Source organism: Odocoileus virginianus, chromosome 33 (genome assembly GCF_023699985.2).
Source record: "Odocoileus virginianus isolate 20LAN1187 ecotype Illinois chromosome 33, Ovbor_1.2, whole genome shotgun sequence".
NCBI lineage: Eukaryota > Metazoa > Chordata > Mammalia > Artiodactyla > Cervidae > Odocoileus > Odocoileus virginianus.
In genome coordinates, this window is record NC_069706.1 from 4,272,208 (window position 1) to 4,291,357 (window position 19,150).

At 48.5% G+C, this 19,150-nt stretch overlaps 1 protein-coding gene across 13 annotated transcripts in view; it reads left to right on the forward strand.

The window, feature by feature from the left end:
* The window catches only part of RBFOX1 (RNA binding fox-1 homolog 1), a 2,345,672-nt gene that overhangs the window by 201,201 nt on the left and 2,125,321 nt on the right, over positions 1-19,150 (forward strand). The window lies entirely within an intron of this gene.

Here is a 19,150-nt window from a genome sequence, read left to right on the forward strand (position 1 = left end):
TAACTTCCGTCAGGGTTCCTCTCCTGAGTGTGATAAAGCACGAGTGGGAGCTGGGGCATATTTACACCTGCTCCGTGCACACGTTTCAGTGGCAGTAATTCTCTGACCTTTTAAAATGGATAAATCTCCTTGGCAGTGGCATATTTCTCAAAGCCTAGCTCAGAGTGGGGGCCGAGGAGCTGGGAGACGTGGCCAGGCCAAGGAGAAGATTGATGAGCCCCGAGGGGTCTGTTCTGGAAACCTGCCACACCCATGGCCGCACTCGGGGTGGTCTGGATAGAAAAAAGTGTGTTCTTGGCCGGAGTGTGAGTCCTTGCATCACTTCCCAGATGGATGAAAGCAGGCAGGCTGTTTTTCAGATTGCAGTGGATTTATTCCTTTGATCACCTGCCTTCGCCTGCCTTCTCTCTGTGAGTTCTGATGGATGCTCTGTTCCTGTGTCTCTGTTGTTCTCCGTCACGGGAATCGCAGGGCGAGAATCTTATTATCACGGGTTCTTTAACTCCCTTGCAGCATCACCAGGGAGCATAATAACCCCCTGTGGTTGGCAGTTCCCTTCCTTTTATCCTCCTCTCCTTCCTCCTCCCTCCAGAGCTTCTGACCAAGAGTGCGGGAGAACCCAGAGGGAAGGGTCTGGCATTTTCAGACCCTCTGTGTGCCGGGTGGACTCCCGCAAGAAAGGTTATCAGTAAACCCACTTGCAGGTGGGGAGCCTCACACCCAGAGAGGGAAATTGCCATCCCAGGCCACCCAGCTCTCTGGAGGCAGGATAGGGATTAAATGCGGGTTCAACCAACTATGGTGTTCGTGCCTTCTGATGCTGCCTTGAGAGTGGCAGTGAGTCTCCTTCCCAGCGACTAAGGCTCCTCACTTACTTCTCAGGGTGGTTCCGCTGCCCCCCATCTCACCTTTCATCAGCTGTTTGTAAGTTCACGGCATCCTCCCTGTTTGAGTGGCTCGGGCTGGCTTCCCAGCGATCATCTACTAACAGGAGGAATGCTCTTTCCAGCTCAGCAAGTGTCGGTTCATAATTACCAGTGTAATTAGAGCAGGATTTACCATCTGAGCCTCTGTGGATGTTGCAAGCCTGCCAGCATAGGTAGCTCCGGCTTTGAAAGGTGTCTGGTTCCCCAGGGAACCCGAGGTGTCTTTTGGGCCCCACAGAACCATATGGAATTACCCGCTCAAAGTACCCAGGCAGATCCAGAGGCATCCCATGGTTCTAAGAATAATGTCCAGGCCCCCTGACCAGGGCTGGCTCCCAGGCACCTTTCTGACCTTGGAGGCTCTCACATCCAATGCCATCTCCTTTAAGGAGCCTCTGAGGACTGGCCAAAGAATCAGCATCTTTCCTGCCCCACCCACGTCCTTTCCTATTGTTCTGTTTTACCTCCTTCCTGGTACTCTGAGTTATCCAGAATAATATTCTTTTCTTGCGCTCATGTTTATTTACTCAACTCGCTTACTAAAATATAAGCTTGGTCAAGAACCATGTCTTTCTCACTTGTCTTCACATGTCTTGTTGAATGAAAACCTGAGACCTTTGCTGACACCTTATTATTTCTGTTACACTCAGTCACACCCCATTGTTTATCTTCACGCCTCTGTTTTTAATAACTTTGTCTACTTACCTTTCTTTGTGCTTGGAGAAGGTCTGTAAAATTCCTAATAGCAGGAACCATACCTTTTTATTCCATTGGAGCTGCAACACTTTGTGTAGTACCTGGTATGGAGTAGATTTTCAATGCACATTGAGTGGGTAGGTGGGTGGATGAATGAATGGGTGGGCAGGTGAATGAATAGATGGGTAAATGAGTGGGTAAATGAGTATTTGGCTGGGTGGGTGGGTAGATGTATGTATGTATGTATGTATGTATGTATGAATGAATGTATGTATGTATGGGTGGGTGGATGTTTGGGTGGGAGGGTGAATGGGTAGATGTTTGGGTGAGTAAGAGTGGGTGAAGAGATTGATAAATGGGCAAGTCTGGCTAAATTTTCCTGAGATGCTCTTTTGGACACTTATAAAGTTGTGGTCTATATCTGACAAACCTTATAAATTTTATAATAAAGGCCTTGGATCCTTTTTTTGCTAACCTGAGATGGGTCGGTTCACGTTTCCCACACTACCACATTTCTGTTGATTTCTCTTGGTAATGGCCATGGTTTGTGTTTTATATATTTTGAGTCCATGTTCTTTGACTTCCAAGGGGAATTTACTAACTAGCGCTGGTTATAGATAGAAGTTTTTATTAATATACAATGACTATCTTGAGCTTGGGTAATGCTTTCTGCCTTGGGTTTTTTTTTCTAAAATCAGTGTTGCTTTCCATCTGTCTTTGGTTCCCAAAGGCCTGGGCACATCTTTTCATTGTTACTCTTTTTAAATTTCCTCTTGGAAATGCAGATGTCTCTTGGAAATAGTCTATGGATAGATCTTGTTTATGCTCCCCACCTGAAAATCTTCGTCTTTTAATTGAGGAGTTCACCTTCAGTCTATTTGCCATTATGTATGTTTGACCACCTGTCATTTAAAAAGTTATTCCTTAAAAAGAATTTTTCTTGCCATTTCATTTATTTTCTCTCTCTTGGCACTGCAGATTCCATTCGATTTGTTTTTATCTTACCTGCTGATTTGGAAGGTAGGCATCTTGTTATTAATTCTACATGTTGGTCGCCTCTCGAGTCTTTGAAAAGGAGGCTGTAACCCTCAATTCTCTAATAGTCAAAGTCAAGAATGAAATGGCAGCTTTGAACTCTATCCAGGCGCAATGAGGACAAGGAGCACCTTGCATTTCTCTGCACCCTCTTCCGTGTTCCCAGGCATTGCCCCTGTAATTGAGACTTCAGAACTAGCTTAACGCCCGTAAGTTATCGTGTTGATGTGGTCATAGCAACAGATAATGCCTGCAGAGGGGTTAATATGTAGAGGCACTGTGCTGAGCACCAGGTATAGAATTTCTCACCTAATCTTCTAGACACGCCCACGAGGAACTGTCCTTCGCCTCCAATTTAAACAGTGAAAGTGAGTCTCTGGCATTTCATAGCTTGCCTGAGGTCACACATCTCCAAGGGCTGTGGAGCCATCAGTACCTGGGTCTGGTTCTAGCTCTTAGCCACGCCTGTCTTGCTCCCTGTCAGAGATGCCAGCTGCCAGCTGTGTGTGGCAGTGGAAATGTATTTCTACCCAGCAGCTCGTGGGGGCTCCTAACTGCCTGTTTCCGTCCACAGTGCCCCTTCTCCAATCAGACCGACGATACTGACCCCCGACTTCCAGACCAGCATCACCCACACTTTCACGTGTTGGGAAAACCCCAGGGGGCTCTTGTTAAGATGCAGAACCCGACTTGGTACATCTGGAGGGAGGCCTGAGATGATGCATTTCTTACCAGCTCCCAGGTGATGCTGAGGCTCCTGGTCCGAGCGCCTGTCTGTGACAGCAAGAGTCGGGGCTACTCCAGAACCCTGTCACTCTGGCTGCTTAATTGGCTTGGTTTTTATCAGTGCTCTAGCTCATTACTCTTTAATGCAGTGGTTAAGCAAATGGCCCCTGAAGACAAGCGCCTTGACTCAAATCTCAGCCTAGCTGCTGACTCACTGGGAAAACGGTGCCCACACCACTGGGTCGTTGTGGGGTTTAAGCAAAGCAAGATAAATGGAGTGTTTAGAACGGTGTCTGGCACATGGTGAGGGCAAGGTGCTTGCTTGGTATTATCACTGGTTCCATTGAAGGCCTTCAATCTATCACGACACAAACCTTTCACTACCTCCCTCCTCTCTTCCTCCTCCCTGCTCCCCCAGCTCCTTTCTCAGATGATGAGATTTGTGCAGGCCCTGTCCTTACGCTCCAGGTTCTTCCTGCTTGCCTCTGCGTGAATCCTTGCCTCAAGGTGACTGGAATCTCACCCCTTCATGCAACAACCTTCCTGGTTCATCTTTCTCAGTCCAGTCCCCCCAGTTAGTCTTATAAAAATGTCTTCCTCTCCACCTAGCCATAAAAGTTCATGTTGAACTCTTTGTAAAGGATGTTTTAGTGGATGCAGATTTGGAAAATACACTTTGATAAGCTATTTTGGATTGGGGGGCAAGACCCCTGGGGGGCGATTTGAGTAAGAACAGACTGCTACTATTATTCTTGAGTGAATCATATAAACTTAGATTTAAAGGGAATTGGATAACAGAGGCTTTTAGAGACTATCCAGTGGGGAGAACAATGGGAGAAGGGAAAAGAGAACAAAGCAGCTGCCATTTGGAAAAAAACTTTGGGAAAATATCAAAGGGTTTTCTTTTTAAAGGGAATTGTTGGGAAGTTTTGCACCCTTATGTGCAACATTTCCCCTTCCTGTCACCTCGTGAACAGTTCAGCACCATGTCCATTTCCTCTTAGTGTTTTGGATGTTGGTTCTGTTCGGGGGATGGTGGTGAAGTGCTAGGTATGATCTCAAACAGAATGGCAGGGTCAGGTTGACATGTTGGCCGCCGTCAGCATTGGTAGCTCATCTACTCTGGGATGGGACTCAGGTATTAGTATCTTTGAAAACTTCTGATGTTGGTTGGATGAGGTTGGAGACTACTAATATCAAGCCATGTTCCCCACATTTGTTCTGTAGGGTGTTCATGATGTTAAGTGCCCAAAGCAATTTTCTAAAAATGGTGGTGGTCAAAGCTTTGGGGAACAAAGCTAATTTGATATCTTCACTGCAGGGCTTATCAGCCCTTTTACTATGCTTATAATATACTGTGACCATACAACTTTTTTGAGAAATATCTCTTAGCATGTGGATACTAGATGCTTGCTTCTCTGTGGTCCCTGGAGCCCATTACAGGGGAACTAAAAAGTTCCCCTGGATGTTTTAACTTTGGTGTATTTGATGATGATGGTGGTGCTGGCAAAGGAGCAGTGATTTTATTTATGATCATCTCCCGACCAAGCAAAGACCCAAAGAACGAAGAGGAAAAGCACAACACCCCCGCCTGGGGACAGCCCCCCCGCCCCCACTAACCAGGTGGCCCAGACTGTCACTTCCAATTTGGGAGTCGGTCTTACTTTGCATAAGTGATTGAAGTAATTGCACTGACTGTTTCTCTTAATCTACAAGATGCTGAGTAGGGATGGGACAGCTCAAGGAGTTAGTTCTGATTTTCTCTAGATTGTTTTTGATCCCAGGCACTGCCTTCTTGCTCTCCTTAATTGTAAGCTCCACATGGAGGAGCTGGGGTGCACCTTGGTACCTAACTCTCCCCTCTGATGATGGGCCTGTTCCTCTGGATGGATTCCTTATGGTTCCTCTGGTGGGTGCTTCACCAGCTTTCTGATTGCAGAAAGGGCTCGCTAGGGATGCAAAACAATGAGTCTTGTCCCCGAAGGGAATTTCTGGCCCTATTGTTCTTCCCCACCCATTAGGATGAAGTTTTCCGTCCGTCCAGTCAGGCAGAAGGGATGTGATGGAAGGGCCATCAGCTCACCCAACCCAAATGTAGATCCCGTTCTTCTCATTGCACATCCGGGGAAAGCCAGGCTGCAAGTCGACTTGCAGGCGACCCCTTCTTTCTGCTCCAGTGGCTCAGTAGAAAGGAAAGAAGGAATCCACAACCCACAGAACCGAAATTCCACAGCCAGATGTTATCTCCTCCCTGGAGGCTGGGCTAGGTGGAGTCATTTCAGAGCCTCGGTATTCTTCATCCCTATTTAGGTTAGATTGGCAAGAGGGAGTTTGATTTCTAAAAAGTGAGATGGTCTCTACACTGTCTCATCCGAGTGAACCAACAGAGAGAGGGAAGGCTGTGAGCACTTATGGGGCTGCGGGCCTCTGGCTGTAGCATTCCCGGTGTACCTTCCAGTAATGGGTAATAAATGTGCAGTTATTTAATTTGGAGTCAGAGCTGCAGCATCATCGATTACCTGGAATGCCTAAAGCTCTAGACAGCAAGAGCCCCTTGCATGAAGAAGTGTGTCTGTAGCAAATCACTGAGCATTTAAAGTTAAACAGACATGCATATAACATACACAAGGTAATTCTCACTGGCTTTATGCGTGCGGGATTAGGAGTGCCAGTGAACTCGGAGGTGCCAGCCCAACTCAGATGTGCCAAAAGGATGGATGGATGGATGGATGGATGGAGAGCATCTGCTTCTCTCGCCAGATCCACCCACTGCTCTTCTCTACCCTCTCCATGTCCTGGAATCCTTCCCTGCATAGACCACAGCACCAGGCTCTCCTTTCCACTGTTTTCTGATTGGGTTTGGGCAATAGGGAGCCACAGCAGGTTATGGGAGGAGGGAGGAGAGGGCAGGCCATTTACAGACCCTGCCCCCCCGCCATGGACTGTTGCATTCCTAAATGAGCAACAGGCAACCCTCCGGTCTGAGTTCAGGCTCAGAGATGGTGGGGTGGGGGGCGGCGGGGAAGAGCCTGAAACTGCACTGTTATCAGCCCCAGGGCACTGGATCTCTTGTGGCTGCCCTGCCCCCCACCTCCACCGTCATAAACAGACCCTTTATTAAATTCCTCTCAACCGATCCTAACTCAAGTGTACCGTTTGTTCCCTTCTGAAGTCCTGGCTCCTACAGTGGGCAAGACATGGCTTATTTCACTTCATATAAATGGAGTCACAGTTTAAATGCCATCTTTTCAGAGAGACCTCCTTGAGGTCACAGCATCCGTTTGATTTCCTTTATGGCACTTATCACATCTTGGTGCTATCAGCAGACTGGCTTGCTGGCCTCTGTTGCTTCTTTGCCTTGAAGAACAACGGTAAGCACAGAGAAATTAAGTGACCTGTCTAAGGCCGCACAGCCAGATTGAGCTCTGGACTCTGATTCCAAAGACCCTCCTTCCCCCAAAGCCACACCCAGAGGCCAAGCTGCAGGTGGGGCACTATTTCCTTAGAACCACTCCACCCCTGCTACCTGTATTCATGGTGGACAGAGAAAGCTGGCTTTGCTGAAACATCCTATGAGCCTGCAGTTGACTCTTCTTTCCCACTAGGCTTTTTGCCCAGATGCAGAGGCAGAGACTGGCCGTCAGCACCCTGGGCCCTTCCCTTCCTCTGTTTCCCTTTCCCCATTTTCCAGCTCAGCCCCCAGGAGCTTGACCCCTGTCCACAAGCCCTGCGCTCTCCAGTCCAGAGGTGGTTCCCCTGACTGGGTCTGTGGGATGCTGGCCCACTCAGATGCTCAGGTGGCGGGGCCCTCCCCAGAGACAGGAGCTGTCTCGGATTCACAGAGCGACTTGTGATCTGGTTTCCTTTCAAGGGAGAAACACAAAAGAAATCCCCGCTGTGCTCCGCAGAATTGCTAATGATGTGTATTGAAGCGTTTGTCCACAGGCTGAAGCCCATGGGGTATTTCCTACTAATCTCCCTCTGAGGTTCCATGAAGGTTGAGATAAAAAGCACACACCTACCTGTTACACATCTGGAAATTCCTCACTTCTCTGTGCATTATGTATAGGTTTAAAAAAAACGACACCCGCAGCATTGTCTCCCCAAAACACAAGTACAAAGGAGAAAACAAAAAAATGTCCTGTGATCCCATCACCTAGATAACTCCTGCTGACTTTATAAATGTATTTGGTTAGACAATTCACGGGAGACAGAAAGGTATGAACTGCCTCATCCCCTGGCCACCCTATTCCAGCCTGTCCTACTTCCCAGCATCTCTGGAATTCCTTCTAGAAAGGTCGTTAAAGCTATGTGTGTATGAGTGTGTGTATGTCTCTACCACTCTGGTTTGATGCAGGAGACTCCGGTTTGATCCCTGGGTCCAGTCCCTTCCTGGGTTGGGAAGAGCCCCTGGAAAAGGGAATGGCTATCCGCTCCAGTATTCTTGCCTGGAGAATTCCATGGACAGAGGAGCCTGGCGGTCTATGGTCCATAGGGTCGCAAAATGTGTGTGTGTGAGTGTGAATGTGTGTGTGAGTGTGCGTCTGTGACTGTGTACAGCAGCCTTTAACACTGATACCAGAGTACTCACACAGAACACACTCCTTCAGACTTGATTGTTTTTTCTTGTATTTTGGAGCTCTTTTTTTTACCAGCACCATCAGGTCTATTCCTTTCTTCTTGATGGCTCCGTGAGATGTCACCTTGCGTCTGTGTCATGATTTGTTTGATCTCGACAGGTAGGCTGTTTCCACGGATTTGTCCTTAGAAACAATATTTCAGTGAACATCACTGTGTATACATCTTGTTGAAATTTGTAGAGAAATCTGTGTATAGACTATATCCCTGATGGTGGAATGGCTCGGTTAAAGGTCAGAGCATTTTATTTATTTAAAAAAATTCTTTACTTGGCTGTGTCGGGTCTTAGTTGTGGCATTCGGCTTTGTGTGTGTGTGTGTGTGTGTGTGTGTGTGTGTGGCATGCGAACCTTTAGTTGTGGTATGTGAGATCTAGGTCCCCAACCAGGGATGGAACCTGGGTCCCTTGCATTGGGAGTGTGGAGTCTTAGCCACTGGCTCACCAGGGAAGTCCCAATCAGAGCATTTTAAACTTCCATAGAAGCTGCAGAAGTACGGTTTGTGGCGGTTGTGGCCGCACGTGTAACCTTATCATTGCGTTTGAGAGCCTGCTTCCCTACACAAGTATGTGCGTGCGCATGCTAAGTCACTACAGTCGTGTCCAACTCTTTGCAACCCTGAACTGCAGCCCTCCAGGCTCCTCTGCACAAGGGATTCTCCAGACAAGAATACTGCAGTGGGTTGCCATGCCCTCCTCCAGGGGATCTTCTGGACTCAGGGATCCAACCTGTGTCTCTTACGTCTCCTGCATTGGCAGGTGGGTTCTTTACCACTAGTACCACCTGGGAAGCACCCCCACACCAGTATACTAAGTCTAAAAGCACTCGGAGACTCTCACTGTTGGGAGTGGAGGATGTGGTTTGTGGTTCCTCTTGCACTAGGAGTGCTTACTCTGTTGACTCCTCTTGGCTCCCTCATTACACCGGTGCCCTTTAAAGCTGGATGGGGGTCTTAAACTAGGCATCCTTCCCCAGCTCCGCAGTGAGCTTACAGCTGATAACCATACACGCTGGCTTGAATCTCTCCACTGTTCCATACGACGACTGCCATGGAAACACGTTCTCAACTCTCAAGGATTCGATTATCACCCAGCTGTGTGTCTTTCTTCTCGATCACGGCCAGTTGCTGTGCCTTGGAAAAGGAAGATACTGTGTACTTCTTAGGCTGAAATTTCTGGTCAGTCTTTGGATTACTGTGTTCAGGCTGCTGTAACGAAGGACGAATTCATCACAGACCGGGCGCCTGAAGCAACGGAAGCTAGGCTGGAAGTCCGAGATCAAGGTGTCACAGGGTCGTTTTCTTCTGGGGCCCCTGTCTTCTCCATGCCCTTACACGATCGTCCCCCTGTGTGTGCGTGTCATAATCTCATCTTATTGGGACCCCAGTCATGCTGACTAGGCTCCCCATGTGACCTCATTTTACCTGATTACCTCTCTGAAGACTGTCTCTCCGAGTGCAGTCACGTTCTGAGGTTCAGGAGGCCAGGACTTCGACCTGTGAATTTTGGAGGGGGCACAGTTCAACCCATAACAGCTGTCCTCTTAGGTCGTGATCACAGGGGTGCCCGCCCCAGGTAGGAGCCTACACTCACAGCTCTCACTATGGTGAGTCACATGACAGGCCCAAGGGACAGCGCGTTCTGTCACAATGCCTTTTCCGATCTCTTTCGGAGGCCTGGACCTTGTAAGACTCGTGGCCCAGGTGGACGTTGAGGTGTCCGAGGCTGGGCAGCTTGGACCTTATTACTTCTCAGGCTGCGAGCACGGATGGCTCTCCTGTGCCTGGTGCTCCTGCAGGTTGAAGGAGTCTCAAACGCTCCACGCCACACTTAGAAACAAAGAGTTTACTTCCTGGGCTGAGGAGAAGAGGGATAAATGTGTGTTTGGCCGATTCTCCTGCCTCTTGGAGCCCAACCAGGGTTGGGTGGTGAGGTACGACTTTTCACAGGTGAAGCCTGTGGAGGAAAGAGAGCCAGAGCGGCTCATTGGAAAACTCAGCGAGTGAGCCAGGAAGGAAGACAAAGCAGACTTTGATTCAAATCTGATTTTCGCGCTAACATCGGTGGACTGTAGGCAGGGCTGGAAGTGCTTTGTGTTTGTGGACTCTGAGACCATGACAGGCCTCATTAAAAAACAATGTCTTGATCAATTCAGGATGCCTGCCAAGGGCACAGGGCAGAGTGTGTGGGGTGCTGGTGCTATTCCTGCTTCTCAGCCTGCCACGGTTGTGCACAGAGCAGGCCATCCTGGCCTGAAGTCACCTTCCAGAGACCTCTGTGGCTGCTTAGCTGGTCAGTTGTGTCCAGTTCTTTGCAACCCCATGGCTGTAGCCCACCAGGCTCCTCCATCCATAAGGCAGGAATACTGGAGTGGGTTGCCATTTCCTTCTCCAGGGGATCTTCCCCACCCAGGGATTGAACCTGTGTCTCTTGTGTCTCCTGCATTGCAGGCAGATTCTTTACGTGCGGAGCTGCCTCTGGCAAACAGCGAACGACTGTTCCTGGGAGCGAGAAGGAGCCATCTTTGGGCTGAGTGGGCTCCGGGACAGGGAGTCATCTCAAGGTCCTGATGGCAAGTGAAAGATGAGAACCACTGTTCTTTGAGACTCTGAGCAGCTTGTGGGTTAGAACCACCTTTTCCAACCCCTTGCTTTTGAATTTTCTCTGAGAAGTGACCACAGGGCAGTTATAGCCCATGATCTGTCACAGGCAAAGAAGTGGGTCACACATCAGTGCCACAAAGCTCTAACCCCAGCAAGAGCCTTCATGTCTGTGGCCCTGTGTAGGGGAGTACATAAAATATTTTACAAAGCATGATGCTGGGCTAGGGGGGATTGATGCAGATATTCTCATCATCTTTCATGACTTGGGGGCTCCTAGGGTGGGCTATAGTCGCATTTTCTCTGGAATCATTCTGGAAGCACCAATAGCAGGAGTGGCAAGCCTGACGTACATGCCACCAGATGCTCCTGGCAGGCATCGTCAGTCCATCCGGATGCACTCGATGGTCTCACTGATGTGTGAACACTGTTCATCACTCCTCCCAAGCCTGGCTCCGAGGCCCCTAGGGGAAGCCTTGCTTAACTAATCCTATAAGGCATGTCCGCTAACCCCACCCTCCACCCCTACCTATAACACACTGGAGTTGCTTTAATTTCTAAGGCTCTTTCAGATCCAATTGTCTCTGGTTTCCACACCCTTCAGATCTCATCCTGTAGACCCACAGCTTCCTGTCTGTATGACTGTCTTGGCTGTCAGACTCCATGTATTGAAGTGTGAAATACAGTGTACCTCACTACTTCTGGATATGCCAATTTGTCTTTCATAATGCTACAGACAGGATCAGAGCTGCATTTCGCCTTCGGATCTGCTGATAAAGCATAGGCATGTCGAGTGAATACAAATATGGATGAATGTATTAGTTATCTAGCACCATGTAACAAATTACCCCCAAACTTTGCAGCTTAAAACAACAAACATTTATCATCTCATGGATTCTGTGGGTCACAAGTTGTGCAGTGACTTTGCAGAGGCCTCTGTTTGAAGATCTCTTGCAGACTGCAATCAAGTTGTCAACCAGGAGTGCAGTCATATTGAAGCTTTGCTGGGCAGGAACCATTTCTAAACTCACTCAGGAGGCTGGTAGAGCCTCAGGTCTTCGCAGACTGTTGGCTGGAGAGATTAGTTCCTTGACACATGGGCCCCGTTCCAAAGGGAAGCTCATAGGGTACTAACTTCCGTTAATGAGAGAGGGCGCTCGAGACAGAAGGGCAGATTTTTGTAGCCTAACCTTGGATGTGACATCTCATTGTCTCTGCTTTATTCCTTTCATTAGGAATGAAATTAGAATAATTTCATTATAATTAAAGCAAGCAAATGAGTGAGTTCAGCCCACACTCAAGTGGAGGGGATTATATGAGGATGTGGATACCTGGAGGTGGGGGTCACTGGGGACCATCTTGGAGGTTCTTTCCATTTCACAAATGAGGAAATAGAGGCTTCCAGAGGCTCAGTAACTTGCCCTGGCTGCCTGACTCTGAGGCCCAGGTTTTTAACCATGAGGCTTCATTACCCTTGAACAACTTTAACGAGTTTCCTTAAACACTGATGAGAACTTGAGAAGTGAATGCACACCCTGTGTTGGGATCACAAGAATGGACGTGGGTTGGGGACCGAGATAGAATCTTTGCTTGGTTTCCTTCTCCGCCACTTAACACTGTGCCCTGGAGGATATTATTATCCTCTTGGACCTCATTTTCTCCATCTGCAGTGGAGACAGTCAAAATGGAGTTCTTCTGTTGTAGGATTATTGTGAGAATTGAGAGAGGCAGCATGTGTAAAGTATGCCGCTCCTGGTAGGAATTCAGTACAAGCTAGTTTCCCTTCTCCCCAATAATTTATTCTAATTTTGACAATGCTTTTCTCTCTCCCGAAGCATTTCCTTTAGGAACTGCTTTATACCAGTCATTCTTTAAAGTAATAACACTTAAAACCCTATAAGAAACGCTCTGCAACTCAGAGTGCCTCCCGACTAGGAAGTCTCCGTGGCAGAGACCTGACTGCAGGGTTGTCGGCTTTGGAGATCCTTCTGGGGTCGTCTGACTTCCTGAAGCTGCCCGAGATGGAGAGTCCATTTGGAGGGGGAGGCAAGGGGGCTCCATGGTGCTTCTTGCTCCCCGTCTGACCTCCAGGGTGGATGTCTTATCTTCTGAGCAAGGTGAGAGCAGCCAAGGGGACCGTTGAGAAACTATGTTCTTGGCAGACATCGGTATTCAAGTGCATCCCTGCTGGGAGTGAATGGTTTTAGGTTTGGACTCCCTGGCAGGGGCAGCCGGGGAAGCTGGAGGACAGGAGGTTTGGACAGATGGCAGCAGGTGCGTGGGATGCCCAGCTGCCAGTTGGCTGTCAGGTCTTCTTGATTTGGAGGAAGCAGTGCTCTGCTCAGAGAAGTACCTGGAGTGTCTCTTTCTTCCCCGGTCAACTTGAGCAGCTTGTCAGTGTTCTCTCTCTCTCTCAGAGTGTGAGTCCACTTGTGGTTTTACCTGGGTCACTCCCAGGAGATAGAGAAGACATTGGCCAAGACTCACACCTTCCTTACTTCTGAGTATGAAGCAGGCATTGGTAAGACTCAGATACTTTTTCCTTTTAACTTAAATTTTTCTTTTAATGGCTTCCAGGAATTTAAGAATAAAATCCAAGACTCCTTTGCTGGGCTTTGCCACACTCTCCTTGCCCTCTGTGTGCTACGCCTTCGATTCTGCTTTCTCCTTGGAATGCTGATAGTGTTGGGGACGATCATGGAAGATGGTGGGGATGACGATGGTGACGATGGTGATGTTAACGGATGGTGTTCGTGGTGGTGATGATGATAATGGGTGATGCTGGTGATACAATAGTAGAGGAGGATGGTGATGAAAAACAAGGTGAAGGTGGCGCTTCTGGCATTGTTGATGATGAGATAATAGCTGAAACTGAAATGTCGATTTATAATGCCAGTACCCCACCAAGTGCTTCACATACATTATTTCCTTTAGTCCTCGCAAGGAGTTTTTCTGATAGTGTCCATTTTCTCCATTATTTGTGTTTCCATAAATGAGGACGCCACAGTACAGAGGGATCGTCTAACTCGCCTGGCCTCACACTGCTGGTGAGTGGCAGAGCCAGGCCTGATCTCCCGCTCTGGCTGACCCTGCGGCTCTGTGGGCAGAGCAGGGAGAAGGTTGTGGCATTTCTTCACGGTGGCGGTCCCAGGTCACCGACAGCCTCATACAGCTTTCTTTTCTGACCTCCTGTACTCTCCCTTGACTGTGCTCAACTCTGCATTGAAGGTGAAGACTCAGGGATCATGTGGTGAGTTGAGAGCTGTTAGCTTCTTTGGAAAGAGGACAGAGGACAAGGAACTCGGCACAAACATCCTCAGTGTCCAAGGCTTGCTCCCCAAGGGTGGGGGTGAGACGGTGGCTTAAGTTCTAATTCAGCCAGGTGGGTAAAAAGCACAGTGTTGAGATTAGACAGGTTTGGGTTCAAATCCAGCTTTTAGCCCTCACTGGCCACGTGACCTTGGGTAAGACAATGACCTTGTCTCCTTGTCTTAAGACACAGTTACCTTGTCTGTAAAATGGGGCCTGGTGCCTACCCATTGGGATGTCACAGCATGGAGCCTTCACCTGTGAGCTGGTATTTTAATCATTGGTTTTATTACTGTTTCATGAACGCAGAGCCACCAAGAAGTGGGGGCAACACCCCCTGTGCTCTAGTATGTGGCAGATGCTTAATACTCACTGCACTGGGCACTCGTGTGAATCCTACCAGATGAGTGACTTCACTGGGAAATGGATGGCTCCCTGTGGGGTCAAGTGGCTATTTCAGGGCCATGCAGTTGATTAGGTACCAGAGTTGGAATGTGGAACTCAGAGGGCTCCCAAGCCAGTATCTTCCCTCCACCAGACCCAGGCATTCCAGATAGCTGCCAACCTTCTTGGCACCATAAGTGCTGAATCCTAGGATGTCTCAAAGCCCAGAGCATCTGGAAGGAGGTCAGCCTCAGGCCTGGGCTACTGTTTCCAGCTGTCGTCCATCTCGGTGCTGACCAAGACAAGGGTGACCTCGGCCATGATCTCTCCGAGCAGAAGGTCGTGAGCTGCAGCCGCTGGTCTGGCAGGACACTTGTCCTCAGTTTTCCCAGGAGGCGGGGCTGGATGGTCCAAGGAGATGAATTCCAGCTGCCCTTCTGTGGTCACTCTGTCTGCTGGTGTCTAGTTATGATTGGCAGGGATGTCTGCGTGTACACATGCTAAGTTGCTTCAGTCATGTCCGGCTGTGAGACCCCACGGGCTGTAGCCCACCAGGCTCCTCTGTGCATGGGATTCTCAGTCAGGAATACTGGCGTGGGTTGCCATGCCTTCCTCCAGGGGATCTTCCCGACTGAGGGATTGAACCCTCTTATGTCTCTTGCATCGGCAGGCAGGTTCTTTATCACTAGCGCCACCTGGGAAGCCCCAGGAATAAGAGTGACCAGTTACATTCTGAGTTAGACACCGCAGCCCCACGAGGTTTTACAGAAGGGTTTTCCTCCTCTTTGAACAGAACTGGAATCGGAGGTTAGGTGGTTTGTTTGGGTCAGCCAGCTGGCAATGGCAGTGTCTGGACTTGAACCCAGGGCGCCCTCACCCCTGATCATAGTACCCCTCTGCGTGTGTTCATGGCCTCACAGAGGAGAGAGGAGAAAGGCCTGGGAACCCAGCGTTGTTGTCCTGGGCTCGCTTCCGGGTGGTATTGCTTTGGGAGGCTGAGAACTTTTGAGAACAGAATTTCCAGCCTGCTGTGGGTGGTGAGCTGAGGGCTGGGGGAGGCGAGTGTGGCCAGGCTTTGCCCCGGCTCCTCTGGGCACTCCTGCCCGCGTGCCCAGAGCATCTGCTGCTCTTCCAGTGAAACTTCAAGGCGGCCTGGCCGGCGATTCCAGGCGGGAGCCGGGAGAACAGAGTCCGTGAGGCGGCTGCGCCCCCTGCAGGCCTTGGGCTGGCAGTGCATCTGCCTTTGCCCAGCAAGTGTTTCGCTTCTAACAAACTTTTTTATCCCCCCTAATTTAATGGAAGTATACCTACAGAAAGGCAAACAATCTTGAGTACGACTTGTTGAGTTATCACAGAGAGAATATACCTGGGACATCATTACCCAGGGCCACTCTCCTCCCAGCATGTACCCTCCCCAGTGCTGACTTCCATAATTCATGTTACATGTTTCAGCTTCATGTAAATGGAGTCACACAGTGTGCTTTCTTTTATACCTGCTTCTTTTGCCCACAAGAAATGCATGTATACGTTCACCAAATGATGTGTACAAGAATGTTTATAGCAGCATTGCTCACAGAAGCCCTAAGTCATTGACAGCGAGTGGGTGAAAACACTATGGTCTATTTATACAGTGAAGTTTTTACAGTAGTGGAAGCAGATTAACAACCGCTATGCCCAGCTATTCTAATGAATCCTCACTGAGCTTTGCTTGGTGTTCATGTGCTTTTTAAAACTCAACATTCCAAAAATTAAAATCATGGCATCCGGTCCCATCACTTGATGGCAAATAGATGGGGAAAAAGTGAAAACAGTGACAGATTTTATTTTCTTGGGGTCCAAAATCACTGTGGACAGTGAGTACACCACGAAATTAAAAGATGCTTGCTCCTTGGAAGAAAAGCTATAACAAAAATAGATAGCATATTAAAAAAGAGAGACATCACTTTGCTGACAAAGGTCCATATAATCAAAGCTAAGATTTGTCCAGTAGTCATGTACAGATGTGAGAGGTGGACCATAAAGAAGGCTGAGTACCAAAGAATTGATGCTTTTGAATTGTGGTGCTGAAGAAGACTCTTGAGAGTCCCTTGGACAGCAAGAAGATCAAACCAGTCCATCCTAAAGGAGATCAACCCTGAATATTCACTGGAAGGACTGATTCTGAAGCTGAAACTCCAATCCTTTGGTCATCTGATGCGAAGAGCCAACTCATTGGAAAAAACCCTGAACCTGGGAAAGATTGAAGGCAGGAGGAGAAGGGGGTGATAGAAGATGGGATGGTTGGATGGCATCACTGACTCAATGGACATGAGTTTGAGCAGACTCTGGGAGATAGGGAAAGGCAGGGAGGTCTGGCGTGCTGCAGTCCATGGGCTTGCAAAGAGTCGGACGTGACTTAGTGACGACAATAACAACAACAGGTACGTCTCAGACGTGTCTTGGGAGCTGTCCCAGCAGGTAGCCCTGGGCGGGGCGGTGTGTCAGTGGGTGGGTTGGTGGGGCACGCCCTGGGTCATTCTCAGACTGCCACTGCAGTCCTCTGGGCAGGAGCCCGGCCCCTCAGGACAGTTCTTGCGCTGTAAACACCCTGTAGTTCAGTTGAACTCAAGCCTTGGCTGTAAGTTAGAGTCTTCCACAGAGCTTTATAAAACAAAGGAGAACACAGACAAAAAACACCAAAGATTCTGATGTAACTGGTCTGGGGAGGGACTGCATGTCGGTTTTTTTTTTTTTAAAGTCTTCCTGGTGATTCTCATGAGTGGCTTGAGTTGAGACTTGAAAGTTTGATCCTGCACCAGAAGCAGAATCATCACCGGGGAGCTGGTTGAAATGGCAGATTCCCGGGCTCCATCCCAGACCTACTGACTCAAACACTCAGGGTGTGGGGCGTGGGGTCTGTTTCACAGAGCCCTCCATGGGGGGCTGTTGCACAGTCAAGTGGATCCCCTTCTCTCTCTGCAGAGACTGAGGGTTTCAGTGAAGACTTGTTGGGTGAAGGGAACTCAAAGATCACAGATAATCATTTCCTAGGTCTAATGAAAGCCTTTCATGTGCATTTATTTACTGCCCATTCACTCAGTTCTTCCCGCCTTCTGGGCCCCTTGCTACCTGCTCAGTGCTGATTTGCAGTCCAAATGAGGGGAGAGCCACTGTCCTGTTAAAACACAATTGCAACAGAACCGCAGGCTTCCCTGGTGGCTCAGATGGCAGAGAATCTGCCTGCAATGTGGGAGATCGGGGCTTGATCCCTGGGTCGGGAAGATCCTCTGGAGAAGGGAGTGGCAAGCCACTCCAGTATTCTTGCTGGAGAATTCCATGGACAGAGGAACCTGATGAGCTACAGTCCATGGGGTTGCAAAGAGTTGGACATGACTGAGTGATTAATACTTGCACTTTTTCATAGTGCAGAAAGCTCAGTGCTTGGTGGGAGTGGGAAACACCAGGCAGATCTTCTCTGAAGGATGTAATCTTAGCTGAGATCTGAAGATGAAGGTGATTTAATTGAGTAAGAGGGGGAACAAAGAACATTTTAAGTAGAGGGCGTACAGCATGTACAAAGGCCCTGTGGCCAGAGGTATAATGGGTGAGCCACTGGATGAAATGACGTTTACCTTCTCCACTGAACCATCAACCATTGAAGTGAGGTAGGACTAGACTCTTTACTTCTGCCCTTCAAGCAGTGATCTTTATGGGAGGAAAGAGTGGATCTTTGTTTTGTCCATATTTGCTATGGGATCATATTCACTTCTTTCAACCCTAGAGCCCAGGTAAGGGATTGGCAAACTACGGCCTATGGGCCAAATCTGGTCAACTACCTGCTATCATTGTTGTTGTTCAATCTCTAAGTCGTGTCTGACTCTTTGTGACCCTATGGACTGCAACACACAGCTAAGCTTCCCTGTCCTTTACTATCTCCCGAGTTTGCTCAAACTCATGTCCATCTCATTGGTGATGCCATCCAACCATCTCATCCTCCGTTGCTCCCTTCTTCTCTTGCCCTAATCTTTCCCAGCATCAGGGCCTTTTCCAGTGAGTTGGCTCTTCGCATCAGGTAAATAAGGTTTTATCAGAATACAGTCGTGCCCATTTGCTTGTATGTTGTCTATGGCTGCTTTTATGGTATAAGAGCAGAGTTGAAAGATGTAACAGAGACTGCCTAGCCCTTTACAGAAAAGAGTGCTATTAATACTAGCCCAGATGATCCTAGAAACTCAGATCCCCAAGATCTATATAGCTTTCACTCATCCTGATCTTCTTCCTCAAGAGAAACCTTCTGCTTTCTCCTTGATTTTTCTCCTCCTGCAATAAAAACCATCTGAAATCTAAGGTATGACTTAGAACTTGAAAGAATTAACTTCCACTTTGAAGCACACACAAAAAAATTCCCTGGTCTCCATCAGCCTGGCAAAACTTTGCAAAGTTCCCACTCCCATTGGCTTTCCCTGGTGCTGATTGATTTAACAGAGTATTTTCCATGCACACCCAGGTTTGGCAAATGTAATAAGAGCTGAGGGTGATGACAATACCAATCTGGGGAGATTGATGGACTAGCCCAGGTTTCTCCCCAACGAGGCCAAGCTGGGTGTTGACACAGCAATATGTTTGTCTGCTCTGCTCATTAAAGTTTAATGCTTGAAAACTTCTTTGCCTCCCATCAGAGATGGTCTCAAATGCCAGAGGCTGCCACACTAGAGACTGATTAAATCTTTCCTTTTTGCACCCGGGTTTGAAGGTATTTCTGCAAGAGTAGCCAAAATAAGAAATTAATCACCCTGTCTCATTTGTGGCTGTTCCAAAAGGGACAGCAGAAGAGGAAAGAAAGGGGAAAAACAGGATTTT